Source organism: Drosophila albomicans, chromosome 2L (genome assembly GCF_009650485.2).
Source record: "Drosophila albomicans strain 15112-1751.03 chromosome 2L, ASM965048v2, whole genome shotgun sequence".
Classification (NCBI taxonomy): Eukaryota; Metazoa; Arthropoda; class Insecta; order Diptera; family Drosophilidae; genus Drosophila; species Drosophila albomicans.
Genome location: NC_047628.2, coordinates 28200922 through 28224851, shown reverse-complemented (window position 1 = coordinate 28224851; position 23930 = coordinate 28200922).

Below are 23930 nucleotides of genomic sequence, written 5' to 3'. Positions count from 1 at the left end.
CAACCGTTGCAGGGTATTCTCACTTTCGTAGCTATCTCTAGTCTGTAATACTATTCAATGTCTCTACGTATTGTGTAAATTATATTTCTCTGTTCTATTGATCCTCTCTTTACGCTAAGAACTTTTATATTATAATTAATTTAAAATATTCTGGAGGGTATTTAAAAAGTTGTCATGCTGCTGCTGCTTAAGGCTATTCGATACACTTGACGTCGTTTTGTTTGAAATTAAATGTATACTGAGTTTATATACAAAATGCGTCGTGAGTCAAGTTTAGGATTTCTCGCTTCCTTTGCCTGCCTTCTGTCTGTCTTTCGTCTCTCCACTCATTCACTCTGTCTGCATTTGTGAAGGAAAATAGGAAGAAAAGTATTTGTACGGCCAGCCAACTTCTTGAATTTGTTGTTGCCAACAACAGCAACAACAGCAGCAACAGCATCACAGCAAATATTCGTGATTCCTGATAAGCATCATTTGTTGTTGTCCGCTGTGGTCCGAAAGTCTTGGCAAACATTCAGGGTAAACAAATGCCGCTAAAATGCGGAAAGCTAATCAAAAACGCGTTGAGGCGCCGACGATGACTACGCCGACGCCGACGCCGACTTCGACTCCGTTGCCGACTGGCCCCAAAAAAAAATCGATGCGAAAAACGCCAAGTTTCAAGAGCCAAGTTCAATTGGCAAACAAATTCGCGTGAATGAGCCAAAAGCAATGGCAACAGCAACCGCAACAGCAACAACTGGCTGCTGGTATTTTTACCTCGTACTTGGCAGGCAAATTTCGGAAAAACATTAACCGTTTTGTTCGTTTTTGTATTGCTGTCGTTTTGGGGGTTTTGGTTTTTTTGCTATTCTCGTTTCTTGTCTCTGCAATTCTGTCCTGTTCTCCATGGTCCGTGTGACTTATGTGCGACATTAGCGCAACGTTCTTTGCTTAATTACGTAAAGGCTTATTTTCCCTCGCTTCTCCCTCCGCCCTGGCAAACTTTTCTACGCTCTCGGAAGAGTGTTTCAGCTGAGTTTGCAGTGTTCAGTGTTGTATGTACGACAAGTTCGTGTCTTAAGTCTTTCGTTTTGCGCCTTGTTTGCAACTCTTGTTTTTCAGCTATGTTCTTGCTGCTTGCTGCCTGCTTGCAACAGGTTGTAACTCGAAATTAAAGAATTTGTTACGTTGATTTGTCTCCCGACTTGTCCCAACATACTACATTGTGTGGCAATGCCAAAGGTAGATTGTACGAACAACAACAACAGCAACAACAACGACAACGTAACTTGTTGTGAGGTTGCGAACCATTTCTCTGTGCATTACTTTCAAATAATTGTGTGGCAATCACCTGTTGTGTTTGAGAAATTCGCACACAAATGGTTCGAATTGAATGCCAATGTTAATTGTATATCACTCATACGCCACGTGTGCTGAGGCAACGCAAGGTGCTTGCAACACCGATTTGCGCATTGCTAAATTCAAGAAAACGGCACAAAATTAATAACATTTTCTCACGCTCCATTAAAACATCATTAATCTCTGACCAAATAAGAAGCCGTAAAAGAAGCGTCCGGCGGCGGCATTACAAGAAAGTCTCTCGTCGGTCACATTTTGAACTAATTTCAATATTCCGCCTCAAAAAACCAAAAAAAAAAAACGAGGCGGATACTTCAAACAAGTCGAACAACAAGTACAGCGCACACTTGTTGTGTAAAGTTGTTGAACTCGTGTGTGTGTGCGGAGAGAAATTGAAATGGGAATTGAAATAGTTGTTAGAGATATTGACAAATTATTGACAGACGGCCCACTGCTGTTCGTAACTAATTAAAATCTGTTTAAATGTTACAACAAAAAGCTCGACAAAAAAAAGGTCGATGAATTAACATAAAATTCGATTTATTTTCATTTGTTGTACTCCGCGATTGGCAATTTTTCATGTAAATGTGGTAGCTGCTGCTCGATTATTTATTGTTGTTGCCGTCGCTGTTGTTATTGTTGTTGCTGCTGTTGCTGTTATTGCTGCTGCCATTTACAACATAATCTAAATGAGAGGCATATGGAGCTGGGGCGCCCATTATTCATAAGCAGGAGAGAAGGCACAGCCGTGAAATGATCAGAAATGAGTGAACGCTATGACTTAATAGGCCCTGGCTCTAACAGTGCCTCTTGTTGTTGCTGTTGCTGCTGTAACTATATTGGCCACCCAGTCGGACTTGGCTTTGGAGTCGACTGTGAAGTCAATAAAGGCGCCGTTGGTGGTCAGCTCAAAATGTTGGCAACTCGGGACTGCGCCAACTCGACAAGAGAGCGAGAGACTCTTGGACGTTGCCGATGCTGTTGACTGCGGACTGCGAGCTGCGGACTGCGGAGCTGCGCTTGGCAAGACAAGATCATTAAGGTGGCATATAACATGGCACTAAAGACACACACAGACACTTGCCGCTAAAGTACCTGTTTCGCATGGGGAGCACTGAGTGCTCTGATGTAAGTACAGTGAAGCCTCAGCTATGTAGAACTATTCGCAGTTTTTCTACCACATATGAATTGTTGTCGCTGTCATAATATACTTACTGTAGTTGGCTAGTTAGTGCCGTTGCAGTTAGAGATGTTGTTGCTGGCGCTGACACTTTTGATTGAATTCCCAGCAGCGTGCGTTGAGTCTGAGACAACGACGATGACGATGACGACGCCTGCGTCTCAGCGCCGTCGATTGTAATCAACGCGCGGAGATCAATCAGCTAACTTGAAAACTTGGACGCCACACAGCAGCCAACTCCGAATCAATCCATCAAACGTATCAATCATGATGACAGCACAGATCGGACCAGCGAAGCAAACGACGTCCTGCTACAGGTAGCGCAAAGCTTTCCTCTAACATGACTCTCGGACTCTCGGACTCTCGTTGTTGCCTCACTTGCGCAGTCTGCACGCGCGTTGCGCCCATTAAATTTGAATAATCTTAGTTTTTTTTTGTTGCGAGTATGTGTGTGCAGTTTGCTGCTGTTTTTCATTTTTGCTGCCTGTTGCAACTGTCGCATGCAGCTGGACACGGTCTTAGATGTGGCTTGCGTGCCTCGCATAGAGACGCTGCTTGCTGCAGGCGGCCATCAACGAAACTGATTTGAAATTCTAAAGTGATTTTGATTACTTGAGGTGTTGATGTTTTGACTTGTACGTTGATTAGATAGTTGAAGGCTTGTTAGATGCATGTCAGAGGAGCGGCCAGGCCACTCCGGGACAGGCAAACACGGTGAGAGCAGCGTCGTAGACTGTAGATAGCCGGTTGCTACTGAGATGTTGATGCTGCTGCTGGACCCCGATATGTCAGCAGTTTGGGATGTGGCTCTGTGTCTGCTGCGTGATGCGCCTTGATGTTGATTATAATTTAATTATAAGCAATCTGTAACAAGTTAATAGGCCGCAGACCCACTTGCCGCATAATTTAGCAGGCAGGTGTGAAATGGCTTCATTAGCTTACGACGCCTCTGAGCGTTTGAGCCAGCGAGTGGCAAATGTTGATGAGGTAGCTGCTGCTACCGCATGACTAATAATAGTCATGGACCTGTCACACTGTGTTGCACATTTGCCAGCAGCAGCAACAGCAGCAATTCCTATCTCTATCTCGCTCTCTATTTAAAGTGGAGCTCTCGAATGAAAGTTCAGTGATTGCTGCCAGGCAAAGCGAGAGCAATAGAGGCGACTACTCATACGTGCTTCGTATTTGAGCCTCGAGCTGTGAAATTATTGTCAAGCTTAATGTGTAGTTTGAGGTGTTGAATGATTGACAGTCCAGCTAGATAATCAAACAGATTAGCCAAGTGAGCAGTATTGATACTTAAACATGAATTTAGTGGAGTTCGAGTTGAGCGAGAAGTGGGGAATGTTTATACTTGCTACCCATAGGGTAGAAGGGGATTATAACTTTGTTTCCCCAGGATATATCTGACCCTAGAAAGTATATATATTCTTGATCAACGTAAACAGCCGATCCATCTGTCTGTCCTTGTGAAGAAGTAGAGCTAAAAGTTGTTGAAGTCATTTGAGCAATACTTTTGTTTGGGTAAAATCACCCACTTTCTATGGGTTTTAGTTCTTTAGTTGACATTGTAGTATATTTCATAGAGTGCAAAATATACCAGATTGTCAACTAATTTTGATTGTTACATTGTTAACTAACTTTTGAACGTAGTATGCCAAATATAGACCTTGGTATATTTTTAGTATTTTTGCGGTATACAAATGGTATATTTTAAAACTTATACCAGTCTGTTTTTTTTCTTATTCACAATGGTTGACGGTTAGCTATATCAATATAACAAATATAACATTTGGTATATTTTTAGTATTTTGCTGTATATAAATTTGGTATATTTTAAAATTAATACCGCACTGTTTTGATTTTATTCACAGTGGGGAGCGGGTAGCTATATCAAAATACGAAACATATTCTTTAGCATTATATATTTTTAGTATATTGCGGTATATAATTTTGGTATATTTTAAAATTCAAACCAGTCTGATTTGTTTTTATTCATAATGGTAGCTATATATTTGGTATATTTTTAGTATTTTGCTGTATATAATTTTGGTATATTTTAAAATGAATACCACACTGTTTTGCTTTTATTCACTATTATCGAATATTTCACAGTACAACATACTCGATTGTAGCTTTCTTACATGAATTCGCACTTGAACTGTATAAGAATCTTGATTTCCATCTCGATATTCCATTAGCATGTAAGCATTGCTGTCTTCATTAAACTATTTTCGTCTTCTAGTTAAAGTTCGAGGCACAGAAAACCCTTCGACTTCGACTTGACAGATAGACCCTCAATTAGTCAAACTTTATGGATGTGGCTGTGATTTATGAGCTGGATTTCAAAGTTCTGAAAAAACCTGCCGCTACATTAAGCCATCAATTAGCGTTTCACAGACCGTTAAAAGAGAATTGCCTTTGCCCTGACTTATCAGCTATTTTCGTTGATAAGAAAAGACCACCTAGCTCTATGGAATATTCCCTCCAAATGAAAAGAGCGAATCAGATTTGGATTTTGTGGACACTTTGGAATCATGTCATGGTCACTTGCTCGTCGTCGCATTGTTGATCGCATTCTGACATTTGTTTATTTTCCAACTTCTTTGAGGTATTTCATATTGTGGTGGCCCCCACTCTAAGACAACTTATTCTAATGACTCTCTAGGCTTTTGTTTATTTGCTTGGTATTCGTCGCCAGCGTTGTGATATTTTTTTGGAGCTCTTTTAATTGCCCGGGACAGTTGATGATTTCATGTGTGGGCCGTTCGTTTCTCTAAGTACATACAGCACATATTTTGTTTATATTATTTGAAGTGTTTGCATTTGGTAATTGGAACGTCAAAATGTCAAGTGACGATGCCGCTTGAAAGGGTTCCAATTTGTTTACTAAACATTTTTGCTTCTTCTTCAATTTCAATATTCAAAATGTTTTAAATGTATAATGTGGCAACGCCACAGTTCTTAAAGTCAATTAACATTTAGAATATAAAAGGTCTTATTTATGATGATGTAATTTAAAAAAAAAAGTCAGACACTTGAGCTGAACACACATAGAGAAGAAGAAATAGGATCTGAGTGAAGTTCACCTGTACCAGCATAAAATGAAGTACCTGCTGCTGTTGTGCTGTAGGCTAAAAAGAGCGCTGCATATGCTTATAATAATAATATTATTACCAACATTAAGGCGAGCGTGTCTCAACGGTGCGAGTCTAAACAAAAGTTGAAGTAGGCGAAGCAAAACAGAGAAGAGAGGAAGGGCAAAAGCAGCGGTCGATGAAATCAACAAGAAAAGATCAGAGCCAGCAGCAGCACGTTCTCGCTGTGGATCAGAGACCTCAATGTGAACCTGCAGCAACAGCAACAGCATCTACAACTCGCTCGACGACCACAACAAAAGCAACGACAACAGGTACTTGCAGTCGCCTCTAGGCCATGGATGCGAGAACGAACCAATAATCCACGCACAGCCACAAAATGCGGCTGCGGTCGCGTCCAGAGCACATTTCTATGGAAACAACAACAGCAACACATCGTGCCCAAGCTCGACTTTGACTCTGAGTCTCTGTGCTGTGTGCACAGTGGGGCCAAAGTGTATGAGACACTTGACTAGAGAAGAATTTGCGCTGCAGTGCAAGATGTGAGACACAGTGCAGCTCCAAGGGCGCGCATGGGCAATTCTCGCGAAATGGAATTATAAAAGAATGCCTCGACCCGGGCGCGTTTTAACGAGTTGAACAAAATCGAAAACGTTCGAATGGAGCGCGAGCGCGCGCGTAGGAGAGCTCTTCTCGGCAAAAGCGAAATAAGTTGAAAATAAATAAAAATAATAAATAAAACTTGAGGCCGAAGAACAAAAGCCAATGCCAAAGCGTGAGGGTGACGTCGCCGATCAAGAACCCGACTCGACTCGACTCGAGACGTTCCAACCCGGTTGCCCACAAAAATGAGAGCCCGCAAATGAATGCGTAGACTGAGGCTTCGAATGCTGCTGCTGCTGCTGCTGTTGAAGTGGGTGCCCCCAGAGCCCAACACAGAAAAAATAATACAAAAATAAGGAAAGAAAAAATGAACCGAATTGCGAGCGAGTGGCGACCGCAAACCCGCAGCAACAAGTGTATAAGTGGCGTGGCTGGAGATGAGAGAAGGGAAGCGATCAATGATCGCGGCAATCGTACGAAATGAAGTGGAAGTGAGAAGACAGAGAGCGAGAGAGAAGGAGAGACACAGATGCGTCTGTTCGATAGATAGAACTGAGGAAAAACCCGACGAATCGAGAATCCACAGAGGGAGAGAGAGGATGGGGAGAACTGAAGTGGCTAGAGAAGCGTCTGCGATCGATGGATCGATGGGTTGTTTGGGATGAGGCTTTATGGTGGCAATTGTATTTGGCCAGTGATCGTATGAAGCGGCTCAATTGTTGTTGTTGTTGTTGCCTGCGCCCGTACATTTATGCAATTCATTGTTGCATGGTGTGAGGGAGGCTAGAGAGAGAGAGAGAAAGAAAGAGAGGAAGACTGAGACATGATCATCTTCAACACCTTGGACAGGTTACAAAACAAAAGTGGCAACATTATTGAACCTCGTACTTGTACTTGTACCTCTTCTTCCCTCCCTCCTCCCCCCTTCAGTGCCCCGCTGTTATCGGTCAGCATTGCTTGTGTTCGATATGCGTACGTGGTTCAGGCTTTTAGCTGCAGATTACGTAGAAGCGCTTGGCATCTGTCTTCCACTCTTCTTCATCTTCATCTTCTGTTGCGGCTCCGGTTCGGTAGTTAGTACTTGATGTATGTAATTCGTGTTGCGCCCGCATGCAGCTACCTGCGGCAATACGTGGCTGAGACTCTGACTCTGAGTCTTCTCAGTTGACCACTTGGTAAGGCCATCGACATGGCATATCGAGTATTTCATAATGCAATGCAATCTTTATGGGTTCATCGCAAAGGTGATCGAAAAAGAAGTCCAGCTAAATGCAACCTGTTGGGCTAGGTTTTATCCAGAGAAAGCAACAGCATTGTGAGAATGCCTTCCAGCCAGCGGCCGCTGTACAAAAAATCTTAATAATGTCGAGTGTCGAAGGGAGCACGAAACGAAAAGATTAGCTCAACAAAATGAAGCTACAAAAATAATGCTTAGGTGCGCTTTAATTCTCTCTCTCTTCAATTGCAATAAAAGTTTGTGATAGCTGCTTTCAACTATTATGAGGCTTTTTTATTTGCTTGCTGACTTTATTTTTACTGCTGCAATGCGTTAAAATGTGGGATCCGAAATGAAACTTGCAACCTTGGGCTTATCAACTGCATCCTTCTGCCTAAAGTGGAGAGGCACAACCACAACACACATCTCTATATATATAACATGAACTTGGAGCCTGATCATAAGGAAGAAATTAAATTTTTTGTGTTGCTGTTGCCTTTGGAATTTTAATGATAATTTCCTCTTCACGAATTTATGGTATTTTAATTAAAAGTGCCTAAAAGAATAATTTTTGTTGCTGTTTCGAGCTAAAAATACAAGTTTTAGCCACGTAAATTAGCCAAGTTTAATGCCTTTTGGCCTGTTGCTGTTGCTTCCTGTTGCGCATGAACTTTTGCCGACTGTCAATGGCATAATCCTGAGCTAAAGCATAAGCTGAGAGCCAGCCAACCAGTCTCAAGATTCAATATCCAAGATTCAAGCAAGATCCACGTCCCAAGTCGCACATAAACGTCAATTTGGCCAATTATGGAACGCACAAAAAAAAAAATATCGAAACCGGAGCTGAAGACAAGTGCATTGGACTTTCGATTTCTTGTTCTGTGTTGTGTGCCTTTTGCTAAAGCTCTCTTGCCTTTGCCACTTGTTTGGGTCTTGATTAATGCGCCCGCTCCCGCTGGCTTTAGCTTTAGCTTCAGCTTCGATTCTGGCTGCAGATTCAGCTTCAGCTCGTGCCCAGCCCATCCCCAGTCTGGGCTATTAATTCTATAGCCAACGTTTTTGTTGTTGCCTGTTGCTGCTGCTGGCCATAAAAGGCAACGTTTGTCGCCCCGGCGACGTCTCAACAGGTTGCTGTTAATGAACGCCCGCGCAGAGTTTGTTCTGTGAGGAGTAGGAGTTGCACTTTGGTTGCCAGGAGAGGAGGGAGGAGGAAGGGAAGTCGCAGGAAGTGGTGCCAACGCAAATGGTTAGCAATTACTTTATGCGTTTTCGCGTTGCCAACTGATTACAAGTCCCTTTTGGGGCAGCACCGCACCTCGCTTCGGAGCATCCAACGTGTGCGGTAAAATGCACGAATGCGTTCAATATAATGAAATTCATTTGTACAATCTGTCTCTCTGTCCGTCTGTCTGTCTGTCCATTGCTTAGCTTCTCCGCCATTCCAAGGGTCTGGGCACGGCCTGAAGGTGCGTGGCACCGAAAGAGAGAGAGAGACAGAAAGAGAGAGACCTGTCCAGACAATCTCGAGCGTGCCGCGGCGGCTAACCTTGAATTTTTTCGCAGTCAAGCAAGCACACCACAACACAACACCACAAAACAGCATCTCAAGTAGAAACGAGAATTGCATACCCTGTAATTGTTCACTTGCTTAACTGTGGCATTGCCAAAATGTTGCAATAAGTAAAGATGCAGTAAGTAGAGATGCCACAAATCATTGTACCGTTGGTCTTCGGTATAAACTTTAATCAATTTCTATATACAAAAGGAGTAAGTGTTATAATTGCATCTAATATTAATAAACATTTGACAACATTCATAAATGTGTAAAAAAATGTGTAATTTCAAGATTAGGCAATCTAGATTTTTTGTAGAATTTCATTCTTTATTTTAAAATAAACTTTCTTGGTTTAATTTAGACATCATAAAATCTTGATTCAAGATTTTGATAACATTCATAAATAAATATGTATTAAACTTAAAGATTGGGCGATCTAAATGTTTTGTAGAATTTCATTCTTTATTTCTAAATAAACCTTCTTGATTCAATTTAGACATCATACAATCTTGATTCAATCATTCATAAATGTATAAAGAAATGTGTAATTTCAAAATTGGGCAATCTAAATGTTTTATAAAATCAATCTTGATTTAGCTTTATTCCTTCCTGGTTCAATTTTGAGATCATACAATCTTGATTGAAGATTTTATTCTTGATTTTATCACGTTTTTTCTCTCTGTGAAGAGTATTTGCCAGTCGAGCAGTTCACTTTAAGTTGTAGTTGTTGGTTGACTCCTCCGCTGCTTGTCACTAAATAAAACTTGTTACACCGCAGCAAAAATTCATATGAAACGGACTCAAAAATCTACACGAAATGTGTCTACAGTTGGCGCTCAAGACGCCCTCGCCCTCCACCTCCACTTCCACCTCCACTTGGACCCCACTCGACTTTAGCTCTCGATTCGCGCCAGGCTGATTCATAGGCTCAGCTCAGCACAAAAGTCAACGTAAAGTAAAACAAAAACGCGTTGATTAAACGTTTCTTATGGCGGGACAGACAAGCAGACGGACACTCGAAATCGTTGTTGATATTATTAATAAACATAAATTTCAGTTTAAACAGTTGTTAAATAATCGTTTTTAGGGCTCGTATTGACAGACTCAAGTAGGAAGGGGACAGCGATCGCTCTGAACTACGATTGTTTCAAGGATACAAGCGAATAAAAAAGGGTTGCGAGTCAAGTGTCCTTAGTGGAAGATAAAGGAATAAGCTGACAAGTTATGATGATAGAGTTATTAAAGTGAGAAAGTTAAGTATATTAAGAATGTATTCAATTTAAAGAACAAGGCAGTGAATGGGAAAGTTTCAATATGTTATATCCTGCTGATGATGTTCTTAACTCTCAGCGCGAGTGCCAGAGGCATAAATCAAACTTCAAACAGTGCGCCAAATGAGTGGAGTACCAAACACAGAGAAACTTTCACCCATAAATGGTGCGAGTTGGCCATAAACTTTGAGACTTGTTCTCTTCTTGCCTTGACGCAATGCCTCCTAATGATAACATTAAAATTGTGTTAAGAAATTAGCTAAGCGCAGCAAAAGCAGCAGAAGCAGAAGAACATCATCGCAACGCCAGCAAAACTATAAGTCGTAAATCATGTGAAACTACAAGTTGTAGAACAGCTTGCAACCTCCTGGACAAGCAGCAGTAGTAGAAGAAGCAACAGCAAGTTGCAACTTGCAACGTGCAACGAGGCACAACCAGCAGCATTTTCACATTACGCGATAGCGAAATGTGCACGTCAATTAAGATACGCCAAGGTATGCCGGACAGGTGAATCAGCAGGTGGGAGAGAAAGGAGCAGCAACTAGAGGTGGAGGAGGAGGAGGAGGCGAAGGAGAGCTGGTTATATGTACAGTGGCTGGGACACTTTTGTCAACAGAGTTTAACAGTTTCTACGCCTGTCAGCTCGTAAATCTCTCGAGCTTCTTCTTCCATAGATCTCTCTACACTTCACTTCCCAGGGAGGAAGATTGAAGTGCGGAGTGTGTGGACAACGCCCAAGCAAGCAAGTTGGTAGCCAGTTTCGGTTGCGTTTAATAAAAGTCAATAAATTAATAAATTATCGCATTAAAATAAATTGCATCTAAATGTTCTAAGTTGCACATTAATTAAGCAGATTGCTTGATTTATTGGCGTATCAAGTGTCGCCTCGATGCGACGATGCAGCAGCCACAGCAGTCTGTGCACTTTAGCAGCTGATTTTTATCATGATCGTTGGGGCAGCCGCCGTTGCTTTTCATATTGCAACAGCCACAAGTTGAACGTCTTGCTCATCAAGAGTTAAGAAGATGCTCTCGCTTCCCTTTCCTTCCCTTCCTCTATGGCAGTCAGAACACATTTTATGTGTCCATTTACGTAGCTCAAATTGTGCGCATTCTAGGCAAAAGGCAGCAACAACAACAACAATAACAACAACAAGAGTGCAAACAACATCTTCTGTCCATTCTCATTCTCATTCCCATCCGCATCAACTTCATACCACATTCTCATCTTGAGCCTCATCGTCAGCGTCGTCAGCATCATCGTCTCTTCTTTTCGCACTTTGTTGTCATCCGACTGACTTCTTGTGCGTGCCAATTTTCTCCTTATTAATAAAGATAAATAACTTAATGATTATTACGCTTAAAGTGTTTAATTTGCAGACGTTTAGGCGCTATTCGCGATTCTTTATTGCTACTACACATATTCTTCTGTCTGTCGCTGTTGCTTCGATCTTCGTTCTTGTCGATTTTATTGTTTATTGAAATGAAGTTATTAGCTGTTGGTTTCTATGTCTACACAACAAGTGTTACATTATGATTTTATTGTTTGCGATGCTGATTGGATTACTTGCTGCGAAGTTTGCTAATAATAATGAATGTCTGCTTATGAAATTTACAATTTATTAATGATTAGTTGCTTTATCGTCTTATGTAGTTCTAATAATAATGATTATGATCTTAATTGCATAAGTTTGCTAGACAATTTGTTTCAATCTTTTAAGAGTTTATTTAAAGTATTTTAAATGTTGTATTCATTTGTTAGCTACATTTTTGTCTTAGTATTTACTTTCCTGTATATTCTTACTTCGACGGCAGTTATCTTTATAGTCAGTATACAGTATATGTATATAGTAGATGGTAGACTTTATATAGTATATAAAACAGAGTATTTACTATTTAATACTTAGTATACATATAATATGATATAATAATATATTATCAATATATTAATAATTATTATGAGAGAGAGAGTTGAAGTGTTTAAAGAGTAGACTTAAACTACTTTACAATTCTTATTAAATTATTAGTTACGCTATTGTCAAAGTACCTTCTTTGTAATACAGGGCAATTATCTTCATATTGAGCTCTATTCTTAAAGAAAGTTTAATATATGGATTGGATCAGTTACCATAGAGTTTGTTTAATCTTTCAATAGTATTTTTAAGTATTTAACAATTCGTATTAATTTAATTACTCTATTGTCTGAGTAGTTTCTTTGTTCTATATAATATCCTTCATCATAGGATCTTATTATCTTATCTTATTCCGTTCTTCTCTTACAATGATGACTGTTCAATGTGTAAACAGTATTTTACTTGCATTTGCATTTCTTATTCATTTATTAATTACGCCATTGTCTGAGTGCTTTCTTTGTTTTATATAATATCCTCAATCCTAGAGCAGTTAGCTTCATATGTGCATTGGCCATGTTAACAAGTGTAGTTGGTAGTCAGAGTACCTGTTTAACCAGACGCAAACAACAACAGCAACGGCGACAACTGTCGGCCCACAGTCGTTGTTGCTGCTGTTGTAGGAAATATGGCACACGCTGCCATGTGTAATTGTAATTTCACTGTGAACAACAACTCTGGGATTCTCTCTCCCTCTTGCTGTCTCTGTCCTCCGTTTGTGCATCTCTTTCATTCGCTGTGCCTCTGATGGCCAAAGGTGTCAACGCGCATGCGCGCACGAGTTGTCAGCACATTAATTTCATTTGCATTTCCGCTCGGCGCTGGTTTCGCATTACAACTCGAACTTAAAAGCTGGAAAAACTAGTGCGATTTTCCAGCCACCACACACTGCACGGCGAGAAAACGAAGAGGTTGGACAGTCAAAGTATTCCTTTATTTATCCCAGTGTATTTGGCAAGTGTTGCCCACTTGGCACTCGGCTCGTGCCGTCTTTAAGCTGGCTTTTTGGTCTGGCCCACTCCTAGCTGACTGGCTGTTGCCAACTGCACACAACATGAATCACACACGCACAACGCAGCGAGGAGGCATATTTTTTTTCTTTTCGTTTTTGATTATTTACATAGTTTTGCTATTACTACAAATTTTTATTTGCCGCGCACATTCGAAGGCCTGTTTTAACAGTTGTTGTCGTTGTTGTTGTTGTTGCTGTTGGTCGTTGGCCATCGTCAACTGTCGTCGCTGCTGTTGTTGTTGCTGCTGCGGTGTCTGTTTTTGCTGCTTTTTGGGCCCCACTGTTTAATTATGGCTTAAAGTGGTAATAAACAAGCCTGGCGCAAGAATATTAATAGCCCATGTTATTGATGGCAATTGCTCGTTGAATTTGGCGTAATTAAGTCGTTGTCATCAGTCTCACTCTCTCGCTCACTCTTTTCGCTCTCTCTCTTTCTTAATTTATGCAATGCCATCTTTTGAACACAGTTTTCTTGTTTGAGCTTCTTTGGGTCTGCGCCAGTTAACTAAAAATAAACAAGTGCAGCTTCGGGACATTAAACCACATAACTCGGTTGGCATTTCAAATCAAATAAAAAAACGATAACAATCTGTAGCAACAGCACTTGGATTGCTTGTTATAGAGTATGCACGATCCAAAGATATCCGTCAAGTATTTCAAAGTTTAGAATTATTTCAAAATGACTGAAGATTTCACAATATTTAGTTAAACTGTTTAGTTTTACTGGTTATATAAACACTTTATGATTAATCACCTTGGATATTAATAACTTTATAAAGTATATACCCTATAAAAGTTATTTGAGCAATACTTCTTAAACATACTGCTTGTATATTTAAGGTATCTGGTAAATTTTGATAAATATTCGAATGAAATCCTTCATCGGTATATCAAATATGATATTCGGTATATTTTTAGTATTTTGCGGTATATTATTTGGTATATTTTAGGAATACTACTTTGAATATTTTGACATTTATGGTATATTTCAAATGAAGTTCTTCATCGCTGTACTAAATATGATATTCGGTATATTGTTAGTATTTTTTTGTATATTTTCGGTATATTTTAAGAATAAAACCGCACTGTTTTGCTTTATTCAAATTTGGTAGAGGGTATCTCACTTTTATAAAGATCACTAGCCAATTAAGTTGTTAATAGTTGTTTTATGATATCGTAAGATTCATATTCCCAACCATTTATGCCTTCTCACGGCACTCATAAAAGAGCGCTCAATAGATTTTGCAACAAGTTTGCAAATTGAAAGTAAATACACACAATTGTGCAATAATTTCGTTGAAGATTTTCCTGGGGGAAATGTCTTAAATGACATAAATAAAGGGAAACTTGCGTTGGACTTTGCAATTGGATAACCTCGGCAAACATAAGTTAGCCTCGATGCCTGCAGTGGCAGCAACTGTTGCTGTTGTGGCCCTGTGGCAAGAAATTTTCTCCCACATTTGGTTGACTGACATTTGATGGTTTCGTGATGCGGCCCGTTTGGCTTTGGCTTGTTTGCTGCTCGATGCGCAAAACATCAAACGGACGTCAAACGCCCAATGGTCAACAAGTTGAAAGTTTCTCCACCAATATGGAGACAGCATAGATCTTTCTTCTCTCTCACTCGCTCTTTCTCTCGGTGAGTGTTATCAGGCTGGCCAAATGTAGCCGAGGCTTACAAATTAGCGCGCTGCCAACTGCAACTGTCCGAGTTGGCCCAAAAGGCAGGCTCCAAGTCAAATGACACTAACAACAACAATAAACTACTGTTGACATTTGTTGCTGTTGTTGTGGTTGTTGCTGGAGAGTGTGCAACCTCCTACTACAAAAGCTACACACAATGGAACACTTGCGTCTTGGACTTGGACTCCGATTCCGATTCCTCTGGCGCTGCGTGGGGGTGAGCTGCTATTTCTTTGTGCCTGCAACTGTCTCTCACTCCAACGTGTGTGCGGCAGTGTGTGTGTAAGTGTGTGTACTTTATGGCCACGCACCGGGTAGAGCAGCCAGCCTGGCCAGTTTCCATAACTCGACTCTCGGTGACTCTCGTGTCCATGTCAGCATCGTCGTATGTATTCATTTCCAAAGGGAATAACTTATGTACGCTCTGGGCACAATAAATTCTTGCGCTGAAAATGTCAATTAGGCGCAGATTTTGTTGTTGTTGTTGTTGCTCTCTCTTATTTGCTGCCAGAGTGGAGCGTGAAAAATCTAATTGGCTGGCATTTGTTTTCGGCGTACGAAATTGAATTGTATCAGCCCCACAACAAGAGCACAGCCCCAAAAACAGAAGTTAAACACAGCAGCAGCAGCAACAACTACGTGTATTTGAATTTACACTTGTGCCAGAGTTGAATCCACAAGCAACAGCAACAGCAACCAACCACACATCGACATGCGCGCCAGTAGCTGCCACTTAGCTGTGAAATGATGACATAAAAGAACATATGCGCTGACACATCAATGGGGAGACACTCGACCAAGTGGATGAAGCTACCTTGTGCCTCCCTTTGCTCCCTTCGCTCTCACTCTCTGAGTCTGACTTTGGACTAATAGGCACAAGAAGCGTAACCAGCCAAGGATCGAAGTCGCAGCTTGCAGTTGTGTTTGCTTATTGACAGCTTTTGCTTAGCGATGAGCAAGCAGCAAAGTTTATGAAACGAGGAAACTTGAAATGCAAAATTGTGGTATAATTAAAGCAGTGAATATTGTCATTAGAGTGACGAATATTTAGCTATAAATTAGACAAGTAAAATACTATCAAATTTAGAGTTTATTTCACCTATTCTTTATTGAAATAAATATTTTTGCTATATTATAATATTGTCATTAATGTGACTAATATTTGACTATAAAACAGACTTTTAAAATACTGCATATCTCTATACAAATTTAGAGTTTATTTCACCTATTCGCAATGGAAATCAAGTTGAGTTTAACATTAAGATTTTCAGTTATATTTTTATAGTATAATATTGTCATTTATGCGGCTTATATTTAACCATAAATCAGACAAGCAAAATGCTACATATCTCTGTACAAATTCAGAGTTTATTTCAGCTTTACTCAATTGAAATGAAGATGAGTCTTCTAACATTGAGATTTTCAGTTATATTGCTACATTATAATATTGTCATTAGTGTGACTAATATTTAACTATAAATCAGATATAGAAAATACTGGACAGCTCTGTACAAATTCTAAGTTTATTTCACCTATTCTCAATTTAAAACAATATGAGTTTTCTAACATTCAGATTTACAAGTTCTTCGTAGTACTAAGAACTTGTAGAACCTTTTTCCATCTGTAAAGTCACTTCCAAACGATAAGTCACAGCACGCGCTCATCTCTAGCTATTACGCACATTGAAGGTGGATATGTTTGGCTGCCTGGCCAAGTGCTCAGGCAAGTGTACAATGGCCAAGTGCGTCTCTCTTCACTTCAACTGCTGTTGCTGTTGCTGACTGTGCAGACTCTTCTCGCAAGTCGCGTCTCGGGCGCAAAAATCGCAAAAAATCAAAAATAATTGCCAACACCGAGCGACGGCTTGAAAGACAGAGAGAGAGAGAGAGATGCGTATGGTGCGATTATATTGAATTTTTGATACGCGTTGGCCAAAAGGGCTGAAACGGGTGAAAACGTTACGACGTAGCTGTGGCTGTGGCTGCTGTGGCGACATTGACAGGTCAATATTGATGGAAACAAGATTTATATGACAACGGCGGCTATATTTTCAAATTTAATGAGCAGGAAGCAACCAAGCCAAGTGCCCGCAAAGTGGACAGTGAATGCTCTGTCCGTCTGTCCGTCTGTCTGTTCAGCTTGTTGTGTCTCGTAACGGACAGCAGAAGAAGTGTCGAGTAACTCGCTTAAATGATGTGCTAATAAGGCGCACATAACTGTGCAGAAATATGATGGCTCTCCATCGCCCCTTTTTGGAGTGTGGAAATTATGGCAAATATGATGTGAATTTGTGCTTAATGAGCAGGTGACTAATGAATTTGTCAGAGGGTCAGAGGTGAAGTAGTTAAGCTAAAGGATGAGCGATGGAGAGACTCTTCAACTAGATCTGCTTTATCGCTATATATCGAGTGTCTTGATGGAATTCTTTTCAATTGTTGTTTGCGCTTCTTCTGCCCGAAGTGGAGGCTGTCAGTGGGCATATCGCAAAATGCCAATCCCAAATGGTGATCTTCAACTTTCTCAATGGTCATCACTTGAGCTGAGCTGAGCGTGCAACAACGTTTGCGCTGCACAGACATCCTTGACCTCTGGCCACATGTCCGAGTCAGCATCAAGACAACAGCGAGACGACAGAAATAACAAACGCCCAGACAAGAAACGACACCTACAAGGCACACACACACACACACACAAACACGGACACAATCTACACCCACAAGCTGCCGCCACGCCTTTAGCCTGGCATCAGGCTTCGAGCCGTCAACATTCCTTGCGCTCTCTCAGTCAGCGTTGCATTATCGTCGCACGTCATCGCAGCGAAGTGCGGAAGGGGTCTGAGAAGGGGAAAGAGGGAATGTTGAGGGGGCTGCGTGTACCGCCCGTCGTCACTTGTCTGATATATCACCTGTGCAGAGCGCAGGCAACAACAGCAACAACAACAAGTTGGCAACAACATGGCATAATGCACGGGACGCAAGACAATCGCGTCTCTATATGCATGCCAAATTGGAACAATGCGAGCAAACCGAGCGACCGACCGCACCTACAGACTATTGTCACAATTCAGACAGCAGACAGTGGACAGTGGACTTGAGGACTGTGGACTTGTGGCGTCTCTGATTCTGAGCGAATCAAATGCATTAATCCAATTTACGCAGCGTCCACTTGCTACAGAAGTGTGTGTTTTGTGCCCCCGCCAAAGCTGTCAGTGCAACAGTGAAATGAAAGGAGCATTGCATTCGAACTTGGCACCGTCTCCCGAAAAGATTTCTGTGTAAATTTGCAGATTTTTCAAAAGTTGGCAGCACAATTTAAGAGCAACGCAATCAGCGTTAAGCAATCTCCTTTTCCCCGCGCTCTCCTCTGAGAGAGCTCAACTCAAGTGCAGGCCGTTGACAATTTTATTTATTTACAGTTGGCAACTGTCTATATAAATTGAGGTGCACCAGTAGGATGTGGAAGGTGCTGCTCTCCAACTCCTGCAGCTCCTTTGACAACTTTAACTCCACCTCGAACTCCAAGTCGAACTGCAACTCCATCTCCTTGAGCCAGACAATGTCAACATAGTTGCAATTAATTTGTAACCGATTATCATCTTCAGGTGCCAAATAAACCTCTCGCAAGGCGGAGGCTGAAACGTGTTGAGTGTGTGTGTTGCCTCCTCCTCCTCTCTCGGTATCGGTATTTTGCATACAACATTTTACTCGCAACTCGTCTGCTTTATGTGCAACATGGCCACATAAACAAGATGCCAGCCAGCCAGCCAGCCCCAGTTACTCGAGACACATCGAAAGAACAACACACAAAACCAAAGTGCGATACTCGGACTTGAGTTCTACTAGACATCTAAATGTATTTCAGAGTGTATGTGTGTGTGCCAGAGTTTCCCCCGACCTGACAGGTTGCCAACACTTGACGAATTTAATTATTTCGATATTTTCCACACACACCACAGACGTTGTTGCAACGTGTTGCGTGTTGCATTCCACATGCATCATGTCCGATCGTAATGAGAAAATATGGCATTTGTGTGACAATAAAGTGTGCTTCGCACTTATGTTACCCACATCTCCCCAATCCTGATCCCAATTGCAATTGCAATCCCCAATTCGTGGTGCTGGACAATCTTTCGCTCGCTCTCTCGCCCAGCATTTTGCATGCGCCTAAATTATGTTGACAACTGTCCGTAGCGTCTCATTGCAACGGCTGCTACTCACTCATTATGCCTGCAACATGGTCTCGCACTCGTATCATATCGCCCGCTCTTTACCACAGCTTCGTTTCGTTTCATGCAACATGCATGCAAGCCAGAGTCAAGGCGAGTCGAGTCGTCGGTCTAATGCCTGCACCATTTATTAAATGTCTCCATGGTGCGACAATAACTTTATCAGGCCAAAAACGAGAAGATGCTGCCACAGCAGCAGCCACCGACAGACACTGACCACTGGCCACCAGACACGAGCCACAAGCCACAACAAGTACGTGCAACGTGCCGCAGAAGACAACGACGACGACGACGACTTTGCATGTCTGTAACTGAGCTCCAGTTCTGAACTCGTTGCGCTGCCAAGTGCACAAGCTTAACCCATTGATGCTTAGTTTTGAATCTTTAGTAAGGTGTAGAACATATTTTTGATGATTATATAAAAAAGGAAGAAGGAAGGAAAATAATAGACAATCGAACATACAATTTCATTAAAAGCATTTAATCTTTACTACTAAAACTTCAGTAATGTGTAGAGGAAATATATGATAATGATTTAAAAGTAAAGAGGAAGAAGTTATGTGTCGAAGAAATATATTATAATGATTTAAAAGTAAAGAGGAAGAAGTAAAAGAGAGTAAAATATAACTTTAAATTTGATTAAAAGTAATTTGTTTTTATTTGGACTCATATATTTCGCAAGTTCCTCAAATTTTAGAGTGACCGTTTGTGCCAATCTTTAAGACCCTAAATTTCGTATAGAAATGGAAAACAAAAAATCGATGGCCACACTGAAACATTCGCTTAATGAATAAATTAAATAATGATAGGAAACAGATAAGCTTACATTCTTTGTCTATTTCTATGACGACAATATCCCAAATCTTATTACAACTTGGTTAAAATATTTTTTTAATTTTTAAAATTCAAATACAAATCTTTAACTACACATCTCTTATTAGTGTTATTTTTTTAACTTGAGAAATTGTCTCCACACACTTTTGATTTATTTTATATAAATTTTCTTCTTGATGTTTCTCTTCACTTTGGGAACATTGTCTAATATTATAATAACTCATCATTCCATTATACATTTTATGAGTAAATGTGAGCCACTCATAAATGTATAATGGAATAAATAGTAAATAATAGAATAATGATCATAAAAGTGGGATCTTTAGTGGGTTAAGAGATAGTCAGGTGTAGTGTTACCATGGCTAGCGTTATAGAGTGCAGCAACATCCACATTTACCAGCTCATTAAAAGCCACTGCACCCACCACGAGCTCTCCTCACATTGCGTGTACATTGACCCAGCAGCTTCTGCTCCAGCTACAGCTTCTCCATTCTGTCACATTCCGCTGCTACATTGGCTTCTCATTGCAGCAGCAGCATAAGCAGCTACAGCTGAGATCCAAATTTGGCATGTGGCGGCCTCATAAACCGAGCGCAAAAGCAAACGACGGCCATTTTGTGTGCAGGCCTTGTAAATTTAGAATTTACACAAATTAGTCGAGAAGCTGCTCGCTCATTGTATAAATTCTAAACGAGTTCGATCGCATTTGAGGTTGACAAACCTGTCGGTGAAGCTCATTTAAAACAGCACAAAAGATTGAAATAATTTTTGTTTTTTTCGGGGCGCCTAATGAGAATTTCGTGTTTCTCAAAGGCGGCTCAACAAAATGCCAGCACATGCAAATTGTGTGTGTGTTTGTTGTGTTGTTGAGGGCTCATAAAATAAATAAAGCGAACTCCTCTTAGCATCTCGTGGCTCAATGTGCCATAAATTCTAAGAGTTTATTTTCATTTTTATTTATTTTGTTTGAAGGGGTCAATATTTGCGTTAAGTCGCCATTTAATGAATACACATCCAATTCCATTCGATGCGATTTGAATCGTTGAAACGTTGCGAGCATCCTCCGAGCTTGTTTAAGCATTTGACAATATCATTTAAAGCGACATTTTCGTGTTTTCTTTTTAAACTTATTTTGTTTTTGGCAACAAAGTCGCGGCAAGTCGCATTTTGAGGCTCGTAAAAAGTAGCTATAAACATGTCAAGCAACCGCAACGACTATCCCTGAGAACTCATTATACCCTGTAGTTATTTTGAAAGGGTATGAGACAGTTTAATAAAATGTATCTTACGGAAAGAAGGAAGTAATATGCAAAAAGTACATGTTATATTAGCAATCAATGACTAATAAAAATGAAGATAAAATTGGCTTAAATGTTAAACCAAATACTAATAAAACTAACCTTTTTTCTGCTGCCAATATAGGGTATCTGCTGATCAGATAAGGTCCACTAGTTCTTGCTGCCGACTTGCTTTTTAATTAGTTGTCTCGCTGACGCTCGAAAATCGAAAGCTGCACACTTGTCTTGTCGCCATGGTGTGTCTCTAGACATGATCCAAAGACAACATTGGACTGAGAGACAGACAGCCAGTTAGTCAAGCTGGCAGGCAGCCAGTTGGCAAAGAGCCGGCCACCCCGCCCTTTGGCAAACAGACAACGAATCAGGTGTTGGCTATTTCCATTCCATAATGGAGTCTTGACTTTTCGAGTCCGCATGTTGTGTTTCATGGTCAAGACGATTTCAAATGGCGTCTAATTTGACTAAATTATGCATTCAGCCACCGATCAACTTGTTTTCCCAATCAGTTTTGTCGTTGGCCTGTCATAAAATTTGTATAATTTTTACGGTATCATAAAGTGACAGTCATGAGTTTTTAGTTGGAAGACGAGCTCAAGACTATCACTGTGTCAGTTGCGGTCTTTTGTCTCTTTGATTTGCTCGTTCGCATTTGTATTTTAATTTTGATTTTCAATCCACAAACACACATCCCCAAACTATTGATTGTTTTTTAATGAAGCTCCGCTGGGAATGTGTAACGCAATTTGATGATTTTAATTGGTTACAGCTAACAGGCGGCGTAATTATCGGATAGTTTTGTATATTTATCGAAAGATTCAACTTGACACGGTCAGAGCCACAATCAGTAAGATAGATACAAAAAGCCAACGAGTGCGGCTTGTAAAGATCTTGTTTGTAGTCAGTCGAACACGAAGGGAAACATAATAATGGGAAGGAAATGAATATGATTAGAGTTAACTGAGATTCGAAATTTAGTCAGCTATGGCGTGGAAAATTAATTTTACTATCCAGCGAGCGAACTGATTGAAAATTTGAATAGATATGAACGAGAAAAGAATAGAGAAGCTTGTTAATATTGAGTTATATTTTATTATCAATACACCATTTAGTTGCTACTCAATGAATGGATGTGAAATTTGTGAGTGATTCTCACGAAAAGTTGTAAAGGAATTTCAGTCTCTCTTGTTTTAAAAATTTGTTTGTTATATAAATTTGTGCCTGCAGGAAATAGAAAACGCCTACTTATTACAGGCTGTAGTTGTTTTGGCGGATAATCTAGTATATTTTACACTTTGTGGTATATTTTAAGTGTAGTATATGCTTTGGCTGACAATCTGGTATATTTTTTACCTCTGTGGTGTTTTTTGAATGTAGTAATATATCAATAAACGAAATATAGCCATTGGTATATTTTAGTATCCGGTATATTTTGTACTTCTATAGTATATTTTGAAAGCAGTTCTATATTAATACACCAAACATAGCCTTTGGTATATTTTAGTATGTGGTATATTTTTATCTCTATGGTATATTTTGGATATATAGTATATCAATATACCGAATAATACATTTGGTATATTTGTAGTATTTTTGCGGTATATGGATTTGGTATGGATAGCGAGTATTTCACAGTCTACCACACTCAACTGTAGCTTTCTTACTTCTTTCGTTTGTCTTTCTTCAACTTGTGTCTAATTCGTACAACCGAAATGCAAACTGACAAGAAAATTCAAAACAAACTTCTCCATCAATTTGGGGTCCCCCAACCTCGACAGCTTGTCAGAGCTTCCTGCTGTTTGCTGTTGTGGTGGTGCTCCGTGCTGCACTCTCTGCACTGTCTGCCAGCCTGTTGGCCGCCCAACTTCCCCTGGTTTTCCCCTGTCTCTGGTCACCAATTTAATTGAAACGCCCACGTCATAAACTCTGAGGCAGTTTTACCTGCCATTTTGCCCCATTGCGTGTTCGAATGTTTGCCATTTGCACCCACGCCCATTCTCCAGCTCCTAAACTCCAGCGGCAGCTTCATCTCTGCAACGATGAAGCACAGAGTGAGAGTAAAAGAGAAAGAGAGAGCGAAGAGTGAGAGAGAAACAGGCATTGAACCAACTTCGAGCGGGCACTAAATTTTTGGGTAAAATTATTGTTATTACACAGAAATCGTTTATTATTAATTTTAATGTATGGCAGCAGACGGCCAGACATTGCAAGCTCTGGTCAGGGAAAGGTGCAGAGGTAGAGTGGCGAGGGGAGGAGGAAGCGATACTCTTTGCATGTTGCGTGCGTGACGTGGATAGACGACCGACCAGCCCATTGGACGCGTGCAGTGCGCCGTTAATGCAACCAATTCCAATTCTCCAAGTAGGAAAAAATCCGTAGCAAACGCGAATGCGTCACGTGACTCACTCCCACATCAGTTGGACTTCGTCCTGCTGTTGTTTTTAATGGTATTTGGTTGTTGTTATTGTTGTTGTGTGTGTGTGTGTGCGAGTGTTAGGCAAAGGATGTGCCCGGATGGGCGCAGCTCATCGGTTTAACTTGGTTGGGCATAGGTAACCTAACAAAAGCCCACAAACAACGACGAGCACGCGTCCCAATATATGATATACCATACTCTCAACCCTCATCGTTGGTTGTGTTCCTGCGATGACTGGCCTAGGGCTGCAACTTTTTACGCCTAATTGAAACGACTCGGAGGCAAAACTTTT